The sequence below is a fragment of the Anabrus simplex genome, chromosome 2, assembly GCF_040414725.1.
Source record: "Anabrus simplex isolate iqAnaSimp1 chromosome 2, ASM4041472v1, whole genome shotgun sequence".
NCBI classification, from domain to species: Eukaryota; Metazoa; Arthropoda; class Insecta; order Orthoptera; family Tettigoniidae; genus Anabrus; species Anabrus simplex.
The window spans coordinates 1,033,055,992-1,033,075,727 of record NC_090266.1 but is presented as its reverse complement, the minus strand read 5'-3'; positions in this window follow the sequence as shown (position 1 = coordinate 1,033,075,727).

Sequence of the window (19,736 nt, the reverse complement as noted above, 5' to 3'; positions counted from 1 at the left end):
ACTGGAATTCCCAACACATAGGTAGGCGTAAAATGAATTCTCGATTATAGCTAATATCTTGTACGGTACACGACTGGGCGGCTTTTAATGAAGAATGAAGGAATACTGACTTATTTTTTGAGTGACGTACAATGTGTACGCTATAATTTTTTTTAAAATTTCCTTTGTTAATGCTTTCTGCCACCAAGTTCAATAACAATTCACTCTCTTGGAAAGTCATATTAGGCTTCTTTCTCTGTTTCTGCTTAATAGCAGACATAATTTATGCAAATTATTTGCAAACCCTGAATGGAATCAAAAACTTGTTTACAATTCGATAGTGGCGGCAGCACGTAGTCATTTGTTTTCTGTACGTCAGTATGAAAAAATGCGGTTCAAACTGAGATTGAAACGAAAACCTAGTTTTGGTAAACTGAGATAATAAATTCTGTGGTGAATACGGAAGTGAGCGTTGTCCGAAATAATGACATATCCGAGTTTTGAAAATCTAAGATAACAGCAAAAGTTACCGACGTTGGTGAATACGGGCTTAAAACACTTCTCACACGTGGTCTCTTTTTACCGGACAGTAACACGACCGATGGTGGATAATTCTTTTCGTGCAATGTAAACACTTGAAATAGAGACACCGGCAAAATCTGATGTTAGTTTTGCGATACAGTAAAACCTCGTTAATTCAAAGTCTTTGTAATACAGAAATCGGACTTTCAATTATGTGATTTCAAATTAACAGCCATCTTGTAATTCAGAAATGCCAACCCTCACCAGTTTTTGCGGATTCTGCTTTTCCATGTACTGCCTGCTACGTGATATTGTGGCTTTTCTTAAAACACTGAATACAAAAGAATTACGATTTCGCTCTATTTTAAACTGTGAAACACACCGAAGTGAGTGAAAGTGCTGAAAGCTACCCCTGCAAGTTCCGGAAGACTCGTTCTATTGTGACGTGGAGAAATTTTGAATTTAAATTACTCTGTAAAATACGGTACTATTTAAAAAAATGTAAAGTCAGTTTAGAATTAAAAGTCTGAATTTTTTTCTGTTTAAATATGACATATGGGGACAGTTTTCTTCAATCTACGGTTGAACAAAGCATAACTGTACACTCAGCATCGAAAACTAGGTGAGCCAGGAGCGTGTTGGCAACCTTGACGCAAATAAAATCTGCACCCCTATTTCATGCCTCGAATTTAAAAAAACAAAAATACAGGGATTATTCGCGAAAATACGGTATTTTTATCACGGAACACTGGACACTCACTTTTTCTGATTATGTATTTTCACTGTGATGCTGTCGTAGGTCTTGGTGATTGAATTTTGCTTTTCTTACATTTCGTTTCATACTGAGAGGTCGCAGTTCTACTCTCGTTCGCACCGCTCGCCCTTCCATACACGGATGGTGGAGCGCGCCATGTCGGAGCGTCCATTTTTTTTGGAATGATTAACAAAGGGGCGCTCCAGGGACTAGTACTGGGTGTGATTATCTCGTCCCCTTAACATTTTATCTGTCTTTGTACTTCCTCTTGTAATGCTTCAGGTATTCGGTATGGCGCCTTACATTAATTGGTGGTTGATTCTCTCTTACTACAAATTTATGCTGTAGCAGATTAGTGTATGCTGCCTTATTCCAGAAGCTTGTATTGCGGGTAAAGGAGTAAATACTGTCTTATCTCTTGTACATCACTTCTTGAAAAAATTTTCAGTAGGTGAGGAGCATTTAGAATTACATGCTGATAACTGTGTTGAGCAAAATAAAAACATCTTAATGAGATATCTTATGTGGAGAGTTATGACACGAAGGAACACCAGTTGAAAAAATTTCGTTTTTGCCAGTGGGACATACGAAATTTCAACCTGATTTGTATTTTGGTTGTTTCCAGAGAGCATTCCGGAAAAATGACAGTGATGTTATTGAAGATGTAATTAATGTCGCCCGTAAAAGTTCTCAGGTTTCTAACACTATTATTCCGGTCACTGTTGGCAAAGAATCCGGAAATGTAACAATTCCTTCTTATGACAGCCAAAACATGTTCCATGCTGGAATGAAAAACGTTCCACAAATAACCCAGATACATCACTTTATGTATATGAAAGAGCATCCTGGTGTAGTGTTGACAAAGGAATCCATAGTTTCTGACAAAGTACCCTACACCATCCTTCCAGAAGATCCAGTGCTTGGCTTCAGTGACCTTCCGCAAGTTATCAAACCTCAAGGAATTAGCATTGATATACAGATATATCTCCGTGAAAAAAATAGTCCATATCGGAAGATAAGAAAGATATACTATGTCCTGGTGTAACATCATTCACTGCTCCAACAATGCCGCCACCAACTACCTCAAGTGGAAATCTTATGGAGCCAGCTTCTGTTTCTCCTCCTCTGCCAATAATTACACCATCTACATCTTCTACAAAAAGTGTTATGCCTAAAAATACAAGTAAGGTTCAGAAGAGAGAACCACCAACTCCAGAAAATTCTCCCCAAAGAAGAGGTCTCGACCCGTATGCAGCTACTGTGGAGAGGCAGGACATCGGGACCAGATGGTGAAAGGGCGTATAATACGCCCAAAGCACAGGCTTCAGCATGAATAACTGATATTCCTGTCTTATGCTGGCTGTGATTAACAATTAATATTAAGGTATGTGATAATTTTTGTAAAGTGCAGTAGTGTTGCAATTAGTTGTCTTCAGTGACCTTCTGCAAGTCATAAAACCTCAGAGACTTAGCATTGATGATAGATCTCCACGAAAAAATCAGACCGTAAATAATACCTCTTGTTAAAAAAATTCTGTCTGAATACCGGTGAACATAAAAATGTAAATGCCAGCATAACTTCCATATAGTTTAGAAGTTATTTGTGTCACAGAGTAACAAAATTTGTAAACAGCTCTACTGAAAAGTTATGAAATCTTATGTTGTAACATTACATGCTAATTTAAGGCCTTAATTTCTTTCGGAGGCATTCAATTCAGTTACATGATATTAGATAGATATTATGGAACACAACAGTACCTTTATCGCAATACCTGACGTGTGGTCCCTTTTCGTATGCACGCACAGAATTATGCCAGTAGGCAAGAAACGTAGGTAGAAAATACAAAACGGGAACTGTGGGATCTTTTACACTATTTTGGATGTGTATTAATAATATTGATTTTACATCCCACTAACAACTTCTACAGTTTTCATATATGCGTCGGTGCCAGAATATTGCCCAGCAGCAGTTCTTTTACATGCCTGTAAATCTACAAACACTGCGCTGATGCATTTGAGCACTCTCAATTACCATCAGACTGACCCAGGATTGAACCTGCCAACTTGGCCTCAAAAAGCTAGCCCTTTAACTGCCTGAGCCACTCAGGCCCAGTGCATGTGTATTCTTCAGGATGGTTATTAAAAGCAAAATTGAATCAAGCTGCAGCAATGCTAACACAGTCAGAAGTTAAGTTCACTGGTATTCTGTAAGAAAGAAATATATCCACGGACAATACTATTTTTACATTGGTATGTTATCAGACTAAATTTGCAGAGATGGCATGGGGTGATATTAGTAGACAAATAAACTTGAGCAGAGCTTTTAAAAGGAGGAAAAATCATATGAAGATAAAGTTGGAATTCAAGGGGACAAATTGGGGCAAGTTTTCATTTATAGGACAAGGAGTACGAGATTGGGATAAATTATCAAGGTAAATATTTGATAAATGTGTAAGTTGTATGAAAACGTTCAAGAAAGAGCTACGTGAACAATTGATAGGTAATCTGCTAACTGGGCGACAGCCCTAAATGCCGATCATGATTGATTCATTGATTGCCATACACGAGTTAAAGTGGGTGGACTCCTGATAACTTATTCACTGGGCAAGTCGGCCGTGCAGTGAGGGGCGTGCAGCTGTGACCTTGCATCCAGGAGATAGTGGGTTCGAGCCCCACTATCGGCAGCCCTGGAGATGGTTTTGTGGTTTCCCATTTTCACACCAGGCAAATGCTGGGGCTGTACCTTAATTAATGCCATGGCCACTTCCTTCCCATTCCCAGGCCTTTCTAGCTCCATCGTCGCCATAAGACCTATCTATGTCAGCGCAATGTGAAACAAATTCAAAAAAAAAGGAAAGAAAAGAGATCTTATTCATAATTTAGAAGTAACAGACTTGAATTTAGCTGGAATGATACTGATACAAAGGGGCAAGAACAATGACAGGATGTACTCGTAATGAGGAGGTAAATGCTATGTTGGGAATGAACTCTATGGATGAAGCTATATGCATAAATGCATAAACTAGCTTTTTTGGTGGTCCTGTGAAGCAAATGGAGGAGGATAGGCTATCTAGGAGATTAATGGATTTGGCTATGGAGGGTAAAGTAAGCAGAGGGATATGGAGGTGGGTTAGAAGTTCAAAAATTATGTCTCTTAAATTGTTATTACAGAACTCAAGGTCAGCCATAAGAGAGAGAGGAAGATTAAGAGATTAGCGATGCAACTTATTTAGTTGTCCGGAGTCTACAAGAATTCACACTGGTATCAAAAGTAGCCAACACCGTTGTGGAGTTACTAAGTATATATAAAAGGACAGCATCAGCAGAACTACAAACCAAACTGCCATTGGCAAGTTGTATGCATTTATCATGTGTGTGTTTCTTGTCTGGAGTGTGAATTTTTGTTGTTAATTTGTGGCCGGGCTGAGTGGCTCAGACGGTTAAGGCGCTGGCCTTCTAACCCCAACTTGGCAGGCTCGATCCTGGCTCAGTCCGGTGGTATTTGAAGGTGCTCAAATACGACATCCCCGTGTCGGTAGATTTACTGGCACGTAAAAGAACTCCTGCGGGACTAAATTTTGGCACCTCGGCGTCTCCGAAGACCTTAAAAGTAGTTAGTGGGACGTAAAACAAATAACATTATTATTATATTGTTAATTTGTGAGTTTGATGTAAGTGGACTCTGTAGTTACGTGGGATAAACAGTAGGGAGGCGAAGGAAAATAATAATTTGTGTGTTTGGTGTAAGTAGTGACATTCCGTATGGGGAGGGATGCAGTGTGTTTGAACTGGTTAATGAAATGTTCAACACGGGAGGAGGCGTGGTTTCTGATTGTTAAGTGATTGTTGTATGGCTCCCTCACTCCAGTCAAATCTTACTAGGAGGTATTGGGTGGCACATACTGCATTGTTGATGCCTCAGTCATAATTGTGTTAATGTGGTGATTGAATGTGTACATTAGCAGTGCTTTCAACTCATACACGCCCTGTGGCGTACTGAGTTTGATATTTCTTATATTACTTATACCTACATGTTAACAATTTTGTTTAGTTGGCAGATTTTATCTTTGACTTCATAATGGATCAGAACGAACAGGAAAGAAAAATAAGATTTTTGAGAGCATTGAAAAAGAAACCCTATGGAACGAACCACTAGCAAGAGAACAGGATGCATTTCATCAGAGGCTTTTTGAAGATGTTATCAGACAAAAATCTGTGGATGTTTCAGGAGAGGAATCAGATGATAATGTTTTTGAGGCCAATGATCATAATACGGACACTGAAGTACAACTAAAACGGAGGATGATGGTGAAGTGCTGTGAGTAGTCAACCCTGTTGTAGGCCCTCAATATATTGGAAGAGATGGTCAGACTAAGTGGAATGTTCATAGCACTCTCATCTGTTTGTACGAGGGGAGAGAACATTGTAGCTCACTTGCCAGGTCCAAAATATCGAGCATGAGATGTTACTTTACCTTTAGATTCATGATAGCTGGTATTTCCAGAAAATACCATACAACAAATTGTTTCATACACAAGTTGTTGGATTCGTGAAAAAACAGAAAATTACTTGAGATCTTGTGATGCTATGGACACGAACTGTGCAGAGATAGGGCCAATGATTGGGCTACTCTGCTTAGCAGGTGTGCTGAAATCATCACCTGTGAATCTAGAAGATTTGTGGGCAATGGATGGCACTGGGATTGACATTTTTTGAGTCACCATAAACCTAATCTTAGATTAATAATAAGTATTTTCTTTGCATCTCACATTTGCTGTTTCGTATTGATGCCAGTATCATATACATTAATCTCGAAGGGAAATACCAGGCTTTAGCCCCTAAACATAAGCTGCTCACGACAGCCTTAAGGACCTGTAAATATAGCAGAGGTGGAGGGATAAATGCCCCTGAAAAGATTAAGTGGCGGAAGCTTAAAGACCAAAAGGAAACCCTAGCAGGCAGTGTAAATTTTCCCCCCCCTTTGACCTGAATGCTACTGACAACGCATGGACCACATTATGCAAATCTTTCACTGCAACCGCCGCAGCAACCTTGGGTACAACAAAACCTAGTTTTCACCGTATTGACAAGCAAATGTGGTTATGGACGGCCCGAGTCCAAAAAAAGATGCATGAAAAGAAGTCGTATAGTAACTGGGTTTTACAGAAGACTCCAAAGAACAGGGAAGGATATGTCATAGCCAAACATGAGGCTAAGAAAGCTTTTCTCTGAAGCTAGGCGCAGTCACTATAATGACCTGTATGCAACACTGGATTCAAAGGAAGGAGTGAAAAGTATATTCCGGCTCGCCAAAGGTAGAATAAAGCCAGCACAGAATATTGAGCACTATGTTTGCATAAAAGGCAAGGATGGTCAGCGATTACAAGACAAACAGGACATCCTCAAACGTTGACATTAACACTTTGAAGAGATTTCCAACATTGAGTTACCACATCCTCCTATTCCAGAAAATAATCCAACAGTATGTCTTATCTCACACATCACACTAAAGGAAGTCGCCAACGACATCAGGAGTATGAAGAATCAAAACGCGTCAGGGCCAGATGACTTTCCGGCATATTTCTGGAAGTTGCAGGAATTAAAATAACCTGTGATCAAGTGGCTGACCCACTTTTTCAATTGCCATAGTTGACTCTGGCTCCATTCCCAGTGTTTGGGCTACAAACATCGCTGTGCCTATCTTTGAGCAAAAAGTTGACCCAGTAGAATGTGCAAATTACCATCCAGTTCACCTCCTGTCGCACGCAATGGAGATTTTTGAGAGAATCCTCGATTGACGGCTGCGTGATGTCGTCACCGTTAATACCAACTAGTGTGGCATCCTCAAGGGTGCTGGAACAACCAGTGCCATCTTTGCTGCCAGAATGTTCATTGAAAAGCACAGAGAGACACAAATGCCACTGCATATTGCCGTCCTTGGTCTTGAAAAGGCTTTCAGCAGTGTTCCGCATCGTGTGATCTGGTATGCACTTCGTGACCATGGTATACCAGAAAGGCTTATCAATTGGATCAAGATGCTTTACATGAACACCACAGGTCATGTACGTTGCACTGTCGGCATCTTGGAGAGCTTCCCAGTGGAAGTCGGTGTACACCAAGGTTCCGCATTGTCCCCATTCCTCTTTGTTCTTGTCATGGACACAATTACATGGGACCTGCAGAGGAGTGTCCCTTGAACTCTCTTATACACAGATGATGTCACACTTACTGGTAGCATCAGATGTGGATTGCAGCGTCAAGTTGAAGACTGGAACAGCCATCTCTCACAATACGGTCCTAGACTGAACAAAAGGACCGAATACCTGGAAACCATCCCAAGCAACGGTTCAATTCCAGTTGATGGAGAGACCTTAATGAAGACCGTAAGCTTCGCTTGCATCCAGGAGACTACAGCCTACAGACTGATAGTGAGATGCGTGATGAAGTGCGAAGTAGGATAAAGGCAGCATGGATGAGATACAGGGAAGTCACAGGTGTACAGTGGAACCTCGATTCTCCATTTTTGGAGGGACCCTGAAAATAAAACTTACAACACTGGAAAACGGAAAATCCAGGAATGAATGAAAACCATCAACAACATCACAAAACATCACAAAAATGAAATATGTATAATTATAATCTTACAAACACTCCCAAACCAAACTACAGCCCGAAGGCATGCAGATTACGAGATGACACATGGTCAGTGTAACGAATCCCCTCGGCCGTTATTCCTGGCTCTCAAGACTGGGGTCGCCATCTCACCATTAGATAGCTCCTCAATTAAAGGTAATCACGTAGGCTGAGTGGACCTGGAAAAAGCCCTTATATCCACGTAAAAATGTCTGGCTTGGCCGCGAATCGAACCCGGGCCCTCCGGATGAGAGGCAGGGAAGTTTGACCGCGAAACTGGCATCAAACAGTTATTACCAGTACGCAAGTTCAAAATCTCGATACTTCATGTTCAATTTTACAGGGGAAACTTCGTAATTTTCCAGTGAAAATGTCTTTCAGTTCAGCAACTTTGATTAGCCAAACTCTTCGAAAAATATAACGCCAAGCCGAACGACAATCGATCACAAGTGGTTTTTAATTCTCTCATCTAATAAAATAACACTTTAGATATAAAACCACCCAACATGATAGTGACCTCCCTTTGTTTCTTAATCTTCCATTGTAATATAATCTACGGTATACTGTTCGTAGTCAGTTTCTGGAAATCTTGTACCGCGTAAATTAGGCCACATTGACTTTTAAAGGTTATGTTGAACTCGAGAATATAGTTTTGAATGATGTTATCGATTCTCGAAAGTTCTCAAATGAATTATATTAAATTCTGCCCGTCACTAATCCAATCAAATTGGAAAGAGAAAAAAATCAGTCCAAACTTCAGAAATTACGGTTTTTCGTGACCTTGAGCTCAGCTGGAAAGCATGCTTGTTGCACATGTCAGTACGAGTTGGAAATGATACAAACCATTTAAATGTAACCTGCGCAAATAAATCGACTGCGGTTTTTGACATTTTAACATGAAGACATAAAATTGGCAATCCCAAGACCTCCCATTGCTTTCTGTATGTAAGGTGCAACATCTGTTCTGGTCTCTATAACAATTGTACGGGTATAGGATATTAAAATACCGGTACTAGATTTGAACAGTTCTGATTCATGCCTGAAAGCACAGTGACTGTATAGTGCCCTGAGGGAAGTGCCGAAAACCTGTTCGGGAATACAGTAGACATAATGTGGACGTTCTATAAGTGCGAACATTTGACGAAACTCGTTCTGCCTTCAAGTAGAGCTGTCAAAATGCATCTCTCTCCTTACAATTGTTGTGGCCACTCTCTGCTTTATAATTTCCGAGATTCTCTAAATAATACCACCCGAATGTGATGCTAAGATGGTCACTTAAGCAAGTTCACCGCCGATCGCTTTTCCGGTACAGTACCTACTTACTCTAATTATCACAGTGATGGGGCGTTAACGCCAAGATCCATAAGTATGCCATAGCCGTCCTTTCGTGAGATAAAGTTTATTGAAAAGCGCTTGATCGAGGATTTAGCGTTGATGGGACTGAAATTTCTGGACGGTTGATCCGGAAATCGCTTCTTCAAGGAACGGATAATGCAGGATTTTTACAACGTGATTTAATTACGATGCTCGCAGGACCACATCATTTGAATGCATAATCTGGGAAAACGTAGTTTCTGGGCATGGATAATCGAGGTTCCACTGTACTTTTTGATAGAAGAATGCCACTACATCTGAAGTCCAAAATATACTCCATGGTAGTACATCCTGTTGCTTTATATGGTTTAAATAACGACTAGCTGACAAAGCTACAGAGCGCCAATTACACGCCATGGAAATGCGCACGCTTCGTTGGTCGATGGGCATCACACTCCTGCATCATGTCAAAAAAAGACACTGCCCGCCAGCAAATGGGCATTGCACCCATCACTTTGAAGGCACGGGAAAACCTCTCCATTGGTGTGGTCGTGTCCTGCATGCTGCATCTGGAACAGTTGCCAGTTTCACCCACACCTTTGAACTTCATGGGCAACGACCATGCGGACATCCAAAGCAGCGCTGCATGACACAATGAATGCTGAAATGAAGACTCTAGACTTAAGACCACATGATTGCCAAGACTGTGCAAAATGGCGAGCCAAGATTAGAGCAGTGGACCCTGCATCAGTCGCAAAACGCTAGGAGGAGGAGGAATAATAACAATCTTGAAAGGAATTATTCTGGTTGTACGTTTCCAATGCCAGTCAGATTTTTAAAATCTTGAAACTATTATTATTATTATTATTATTATTATTATTATTATTATTATTATTTACATATACAAATCGCACATATTTTTGTTTGTTTTGTCGTTATTATAGGACTTCTTCAGCCATTACACTTGATCATATAGATCAGAGGTGCTCAGCTAGGCGCCCATTGAGGCTAGCCTTTGATCCAATTGAAAAATTGATGTAAATGCAGGCAGTTTACGTAACAAACATACGTCACAGTGAAGCGAGAGGGCGAACACACTTTGCAGGAAAGCAAGGGAGCATTGACTTTCAATTGTGATTACGAAGCTCTCCTCCAATACTCAGTGAAGTGCTAATTGGGATACATTTTTAAAGATAAAAGTATAATCGCAACAATGAAAAACTGGCCTTTTCAGGATATTCCGGTTTGATTTATACTGGGCTGGATATAAACAGTCAGTTTTATTTTCTTATATTTATTCATTCAAAGGAAACTGACACATTATAAATTTTGTTACAATCTACAAAGGTACAGGGTTCAAGTGTACAAGCTACGATTTACATGTCCGTGGATGGGAATCACAGTATTTTCACTTAAAAAAAAAATAGAGAGATAAAATTCCTGTTATGCAGTAAGCAAAAATTAATATAATTACATAATGCAACACTGATTTTGCACAGTGTTTGTAGTGTTGTTCGCCTTTCCCTGTTCACTGAGTTTCTGAAAATAGTGTTTAACACTAGAAATATGGAATGAGTCACAATACCTAGAAAGACAGAAGGGTCAAAAATGACCCTCGAGTGATATATAAGTTTCATTCTATTATTTGTGAATGCAGATGTGGGGATATATTTTGAGTGATATTCCTGATTGAGTGTTATATTAAATATTATGTTCTAAACCAGACGTCATCACGTAGTTGCTCTAGGAAACCGGTGTTACTTGCTCTGCTCGGGACGGGTGTTGGTCACGTGACACGAGAGCAACGGACAGACGAGTTGCATACCGTGACCGTACTGTACTTGCCGCTCGGAAATGTTACCATATGAACAACAGCTTTTATAATAATAATAATAATAATAATAATAATAATAATAATAATAATAATGATAATGATAATTTGCAGCATGAATCATATGAGACGAAGAGGGCACAGATTACGGAGTATAACAGGACAACAAAAATTATTCACTGACAAAGGAAATATACAGCAGTGTGCAATATTTCCTGAATAAATACATTTTCACTATTAACTGAAGCTTTGGGACACGTACATTTACCGAAAAAAGAAAAAAAAATACAATTTATGTGATTTGTACATATTCTTTGCACTCTCATTAACATACATTTCAAGATTGACAACAAATTAAACACATGAACTGAAACATATCAGTAGCGTACTCCTTCACGGGACCTTTGGGCTCGTTTAGACAGTAGTGTGTCAATGTTTGGTACTATCGTTTGCGTACTGGCATGTCGCAAAACACATTTCAAGTTTTTATCGGTGAGCCTACTTCTGTGTCTAAATTTACAAATCTTCATTAATGAAAACCTATGTTCACATAAATAAATTGATCCGAATATACTTACAATATGAGCATTAAATGTGTACACACTATGAAATTTCTCCCGTGGAAAACGAACATAAAATTCAAACTGTTTGTTTGCAAACCTATCTTTCATTTGAGTATCGCACTGTAAGTCAATCAGTTCTAGCTGCTGTTCTGGTCTAACAGTTTGCACATCCACTGAGAAGGGAATACCGAACACCTGCAGATCCTTTTCTAACAACTGAATATCGTGAAACCTACTCTCATAGTGACATTAAAACCTCTTAATATTCTTCTATTGTTTTTTTAAAATGCAATCCCATATTTTATTACATATTACACATTTTGCTGTGTTATTTTCTTGAACTATTAAATACTCTTCTTCCCAAGTAGGTTTGAAACTTGTTGGCGTTGATGGCCTACGCTGTGCTGAAATCTCTTCCATTGTAAATGCAACATTAACAAACTAGAGTTGAACGTCGTGTGGTGTGAGGATAAAGATGGAAACACACTAGTGTCACCTCTCGTGAGTTCATGTGTATCGTGTCGCAATCTAACCTGTGCAGAAAGATGTGCTATAATACCACATCTTTGCGCCACTGTCCTGCAGTACGTACTACGTCATGCACTTCTCCTACTTCTTCCCCTACTTGCTCGCTAAGCTGCTCTCTTTCCTCGAGAGCGGGGAGCAGACTGGCTCTGAAGGCATTTCGCTCTCAATTGTCGATGCCAGTTCTAAACAATACAGTCATATAAAAGAATTAGTTATAAATGGATGTGAAATCAACTAAAAGTCACAATTAGATATTATATGGATACAAAATGAAAGTCTCTTGTATGAAAAGTTTTCTATTCTCATGAACCTATGCATCCATACCAAACACATCCTTCAGTAGTCTGAAGAGCACGTGATGAAGTACAGTACGCCTGTGAATGAATGTATCGTCAACCTTAAAGCTTACAGACATTCTACACAGGTGACGACTTTCTCTTTTCCAATACATCTCCAGCAGATAGCCTTTTGCCATTTCCTGCATTTTCGGCCATGATTAAGGTTCCATATCATTATCGTCTGCAGTATCGGTCCTTTTATTTCTACTCTGGGTGTTTACTGCAGTAAATTCCTCAGCAAGTTGTATGAGAAAGTTTCTTCTTAAGATCTTGGTATGTGTAACCTATTTGTACAATACCCAAGCGTTAATTCCTGCTAATTCGAGAAAGTTACTGAGTGTGTGTAACGGCCATCTACGTGCAGCTAGCTTGACAGCATACTTTCTGGCCATTTGGTCCAAAACATCGACTCCATACTTAGTTCCGTTGTAAAATGTCATGGTGTCGGGTTTCTTTTTTCTGTCCGTTCCTACCTAAACATTTGGATGAAGTGAACTGAGCACATGTACATTCTTACAGACCTTGCCTTGATAAATACTCGAAAGTTATGCGTTTCCCTTTCGGAATTTTTGCTCGGGAAGTTTTCACCTCTGGCAGAACCTCCCATCTTACCGGATTTATTGTATTAAGAAGACTGGTTCCCCGAGATTTCAGCTTTTCATCTAGCTGCAGTTATAAAGAAAAAGAAAGAAGGAAAAAAAAACTGTAGCAAGTGACATTCCTACTGTTGTTTATGAAAGGGTACTGGACACCTGACTCGTTCCCAGAGTCATCTTCACATGTATCCTGGAGGGAAACTATTATATTGTCCAGTCTCAAATACCTTTGGTGCTCCATATTTGAGGAATCATTTGTAAAACAACCACAACAAACAGCTCAAAAAACAGACCACAACAAACTGTTTGTAATACAAGTTTCACAAGCTCCTTACTCACGTTGGTGAAAAGGGGAGGGGCTAAATAGGTAAAGGTAGCAGATGGAGTGGAATGGGGGAAGAAGTTAACAGTCTACATCACGCATAAGAAAGAAATTAGAACCAAAGTTATGGAAATATGATTAGAGCTCTTGTAAAATGACCCTTCTGTCCTTCTAGGGTAATTGAATTATAGGGGTCAAGCTGTTAGGACTGGGGCATCCAAATTTTAATGAGAGAAAGTAAAGCCTAACTGATGAAAAGTCATACAGTCTGAACAAAGTCTAAGGTAAATTATGGCAACAGCAGAGTGTTGAATTCATAAAAGGGTCAAATAGACCCCTCCGTCTTTCTTTGTTAAAATTTTAACAGGCGTCTGGTGATAATAGGTAGCCTCCAAATGGCGAGAGGCTGTTTCATCACAAGTGAGGACATCGATATTTCCTATCCAATATTAAAGTTCAACAAGATGTATCTACCAGATGTACAGTATGCCTTCAAATAAATAACCTCATTGATTTTATTGCCAGTAAGCATGATGGATTGTTGGTAAGTTTATCAGATAATTTAAGTCCGAACAACCACAACCCACAGCTTATCCACCTTTAACTTCATATTATATTAGAACTGTTTCTAAACCACTTCTTAAAATGTAATAGTAAAAATTATAATTCGTTACGTACATTATAAAAATATTTGAGTTATAGGTCTAACTCTTCGTTGTATCTGGTCAAAATGCATAAACTGCAATGAACATAAATAACTTATTTCTTACAATGTACATTGAAAATGACGTGGATTTCTGTGTCTTCATTTCATTATTTTCTGCCTCCATTTCAAACTCGGGTATCGCAGCAGTGATCGAAAGTGACTGCGAGAACTTGGCCCAACCTTCACTGCCTGTGACGTAATCACAACGTCACTGGGGTTGAATAGCATATGTTGTGCTCTTCCCTGCCAGCCCGCCCACTTACATTGCTGGGCGCCTGCGGGAGGGAATGCCCAGCACGAGCAGCTCTGATATAGATACATGATTAAGAAGAGTTTTATAACTCATTGGCAAATACTGGTGGCTCTCAGTGTGCAATTGTTCTTTGGACATACCTTAGCTTGATGGCTCGCAGCCATGGAGCCGAGCACGAGCAGCTTTGTGCACGTAATTCAGAAATTCACAAAGAGATGGCACTGACATATTGTATACTGTCGGAAAGAGGAAGAGTTACTCATTCTCACAATAAAGATTATGTTTGATTATCTCGAACAGTTCGCATTACAGTCAACCTTGACAAGACGTAGCTTAACAGCTCGCAGCCGTGGAGCTGAGCACGAGTAGCTTTGAGCCTTACTTCTGACGTTCTTCAAGAGGTGGATCTATCATGTTATATATCGCCGGAAAGAGGAAGAGTCGCTCTTTCTCGCGATGGTGTTTGCGGATGATTTTCTTGAAACATTAGCAATATAATCGATCTTGCAAAGTTACTTCCCATTGTGTATGTTCCCATCCAAGGAGACTAGATGAGTAGCATGGTTGTCAGCTAGCGGTTATAAATCGTACATTCTGAATAGAAGTGATAATGCAAGTCAGTTGAAAACTTCAGATTTTGAAGAATTATTTACTGTCAATGGTGATAGTAACAGTGGGAGATCCGAGAAAAGTGACAGCGAATCAGAACATTGTGATGGCGATAGTAATGTCTCTAATGTTAAAGTGCCGGGTGCTAGAAGCACTAAAGTATTGAAATATAAGATTTGACGATTTTTCTTCATTTCGTAAATTTAAGTTTGCGTGTCTCCATGGCTCGAGTGGCAGCGCACCAGCCTCTCACAGCTGGGTTCCGTGGTTCAAATCCTGGTCACTCCATGCGAGATTTGTGCTGGAAAAGGGGAGGTGAAACAGGTTTTCCTCCCGGTACTCCAGTTTTCCCATTCCTGTTTCATTCTACAGTAGCAACACACTCCATTATCTTTTTATCTGTCAGTCATTAATCACTGCCACAGAGGAGTGCGACAGGCTTCGGCAGCCGGCGCAATTCCTTTCTTCGCGGCTAGATGGGGGCTTCGTTCATTCCATTTCTGACCTGGTGGTATGACTGGAAAGAGGGTGTGGATTTTCATTTTTTCAAATTAACGTTTGTGTAAGTAAACTGTAGTAAGTAATAAATTAAATTTCTCATGTGCTGTGAAATACGTAAATTAAGTCCAGCTCCATGGTTAGCATGCTGGCCTTTGGTCACAAGGGTCCTGGGTTGAATTCCCGGCAGGGTCGGGAATTTTAACCATCATTGGTTAATTTCGCAGGCACGGGGGCTGGGTGTATGCGTTGTCTTTGTTATCATTTCATCCTCATCACGACACGCAGGTCGCCTACGGGTGTCAAATCAAAAGACCTGCACCTGGCGAGCAAAACGTGTCCTCGGACGCTCCCAGCACTAAAAGCCATGCGCCATTTCATTTTACGTAAATTAAGTACAAATCGTGGGCATGCAAAGGTTTAGAAAATAAACACGCCAATGGGTTTAAAATATCAGACATTGCACATAGGAAAATGTTCATACTATTTCCTCATTACATTCAAAGAACAAATGTTCACTTAGAAAGGCATCATACATAAAATAAACTTAGACTAAACTGTCCCAAATAAAATACTGACTAGATGAATGGAGAACATAACCGTGTACCTTAATTACAAAACTGTTGTGATTCATTGGAATTGACGTTATCTTACTGTACTCTCATGTTAAAGGCTCACCAGAAATAACTCCAAAAGTCTTTATTCCAAAGTTAAAATGTAGAGAAAGCACTGGCAACACGGAACAACGTAAATATTAGTTGAATAAAAATTTGTAGGGTTCATAAAAGAAATATGTAAAGAAAAGAAACAAGGAAACAATATGAGAACATACTATAAAAAAATAAAAAAAACTATAGGTCAGTTGAATGAGTACTCACTCCATGTTGTCCTGCGGATCTTTTTATTATTACAAGCTCACGTGTACACTGTAGTAGAATTGATAGACTGCCAGTACAAGTCAGGTGGCTATATCGGAATGTGAAGGGAGGGAAAGAAGGGGAAATCGTATGAGATTTAATTTGGGAGCACAGTTTTTCTTATTGTTTCTTAAGAATTTCAAACGTCTCAGAAAGCACGTTGGTTTGTTCCGATATCTCACTGAAATTGAAATTAGGGTTATGCCTTTGATCCAATTGAAAAAAGCTATTGCCATATATGTTTAGCAAATTGCAGCAGTACACATCTATTGGAATTTGCATTCTCCTCAACAAAACTCCATCACAAAGAGTGGAAGTCTTTCAACAACAACGGAAGGAGAGGCTTCGCCGAGAACCAAATTAATGAGCAAGTTGGCCATGCGATTATGGGCGCACAGCTGTATGCTTGCATTCGAGAGAGAGTGGGTTCGAACCCTGCTGCCGGGTGCACTGAAGATGGTTTTCCGTGGTTTCCCATTCTCACACCAGGCATATGCTGGGACTATACATTAAGGTCATGGCCACTTCTTCCCTACTCCTTTGGCGTTGTCTCCATAAGACCTGTGTCGGTGCGATGTAAAGCAAATTGTAATTGGGAACCAAGTTCTTTGGTCAAAGTTGTCATATACGATGACCCAGAGGCAAAACAAGGAAGTGCCAAATTAGAAACATCCTTCAACTCCAAGACCCAAGACAGCCAAGTTTGAAGCAGGTAAGGTCATGCACCTCGTATTTCTTTTATCAGCAAGGAGTCCTGTGCAATCACATGTAGAAGAAGCAATACACTGTTACTGCTGATTATTATTGTGAAGTGCCGGAGGGACCACTCAGGAAGATAATTGCTGCTAAATGACCAACCTTGATCAAATGGTATGGATCCTTCGATTGACAACACACCCACTCATCATGCCATAAAGGCCCAAGAACCAAATAACCGTATTAGGCATTGAGATGATGCAGCACCTACCTTATTTGCCAGGCCTAGCACTGTGTAGTTTCCACCTGTGTCCTTCAGTGCAGAATCTGGAACCATTGTAGTATGTCTGAAGGAGCCAGTATTTACCAGTACCAAAATAATTCTGGTCATTTTTTGACACTCCCTCGTAATATTATTTAACATGGCGTTATAATTAAAACTATATTGGATGTACGAAAACTCAGCGGCAAACTTCAAGAATGAATTCCTCATGTAGAGAGAAGAATGAAAGGATATGGCAACATGGGTCTGGAAAAGCAAAATTGCCAAGTATCTGACCTTTACTTGGCCACCTTGCCCTCCTGTCTAAAACCCCCTAGAATTTAACATTTGGGAACATGTAAAGTCTATCGTCTATCAGACTTCTCTTGGGTTGTACTGTATATGCAAAACTTCCCTTTAAAATAAAATCACTATTTTCTCACAAAATGTTATTCACGATGTGCAGGTACTTCTAAAGGCATACAGAGTTATTTTTTTCAAAGAGAACTAAATTTTTAGTCAAGAAAACAAATTCCTTATTAGGAATATCCAGCATTTGATAACAAGGATAAAACATCACAAAATAGTTAGGCAGTTGTAGAATAATTAGTGAATGTGACCAGTTGAAAATGAATGTGGAAAAATAGATACTGGATTTCCTTTTAATACAGAGTTGACAATTTGGCACATTTTCTTGAAATAATGTATTTAAGGGAAGTAACTACCCTTTAAATCATTTGGCTTTTTTCCATACACATATACAATTTTGCCTACAAAACTGATTGGAAACTGTATATAAAATCTTGTTTGAGGAATTGCATTAATTCCCTGCTTGCTGGCAATACCCACCATTCTATATTATGGGGATTAAGTGCCTCCAAATTTTCACAAATATATGTAAAGGAAATGCTTAATGCTACTTGGGAAAAAAAAAAAAAAAAAAAAAAAATCAGCAAAATAAACTTCAAAATATTTAATTTCATGAGAATTAAATTTGTAGATATATTTGAAGCACACTGCATTAAACAAGATACAAAATGGTTGGCAAAATGTGATCCCCTTTGCTTCTCTGTGCTTCTAGGTTTACAGTATATTCTCAAGTGGGATAAGGATGGTAGAATGTTAGTACCTTTAAAACACCTCCATCATTTATACTCTTTATTTTCAAATAGGATAGGGATTGTCGAAGATACCACTGATGCAGCTATCTTCACTCACAAACTAAGAATAAGTAGATGCTGTTTTCCTTTGCCCATCACTGAACTTCTCACACATACACTTGGCATGTGGGTTGATCTTTCTTTGGCACTACAGTGTGTTTCAATCCAGAGATTCTATAAACCATGCAAATTGTTTTAGAAATGGACTGTTTCTCACTGGGTCACTCAGTTCATCCTTAGATAACTAGATAACTGCTATTTGAATTTTGGTTTAACTCTGGGAGGGAATTATTAAATATTTTTGTTATTTAATGTTGCAGGATCCTCTTTCAGTCATAGGAGTAAGACCGATGATTGATGAAGCAGCGGTAGTAGACATTCATGCGTTGCCTCAATCAAGCAACCAAGTGCCTTTCACTGAACCATTGCAGCAATCATCGAATTGTGGTTCACCTGAGGTAAGCTGTTTGTTTCGTGTAATCATATTTTTTAGAAAGCATTAGTTTTGTGTACATTTCTTAATACATATGTTGTTGAGGTTAATAATAGTGGTTTTCAGCCCAAAATTAACATAATTATTTTCTAAAATTTTAAAATGTGATTACAGTATATAAAGTACATCCCCCCAAAAATGAGATGTTTGCCATAGCGAGAGTGTTTGGTGGTGGAGGGTGCTTATTGTGTAATTTTAAATAACTGTTTGATGACTTACAATATTGCAGCCCTCTACCTTAGTTAGGATGTTGAGTCATTGACTCCTGTTATAAAAGAAATTTTACTTAATCATAGATAACATACATTTTATGTAATTTTTGTATTTTTTTAATAGTAGTATTTCATTCCAGGCAGAACCTGATAATATCCCATCTTTTTTTTATTTTACCAGTATAGTTCTTCTGTTATTGGATATTATACATTTTCCAGTTAACTCATTCCTGGTTGCCAGCGTTTTGCCCCAGTGTGCTATGTTGGGCTTGCCGGTAAGTAAATAGCACACATACCAAGACGCATAGCTACTGCATACCGTGGAGACCACTGCGTAGGTTACTTGGAGACACCGGCAGTTCCAAAGCACTACGGGAGACTTTGTCTCATTTTCAAAAATTCATGCCTGCTTGGCCATCATATGATACAGATGTTGATTCCCATAGGGAACCTGAAATATTTGTCCAGAATGAGTAAATTTATAATACCAATATAGTTGGTCCATTATTGGACATTATAAATTTTCCAGCTAACTCATTCCTGGTTGCCA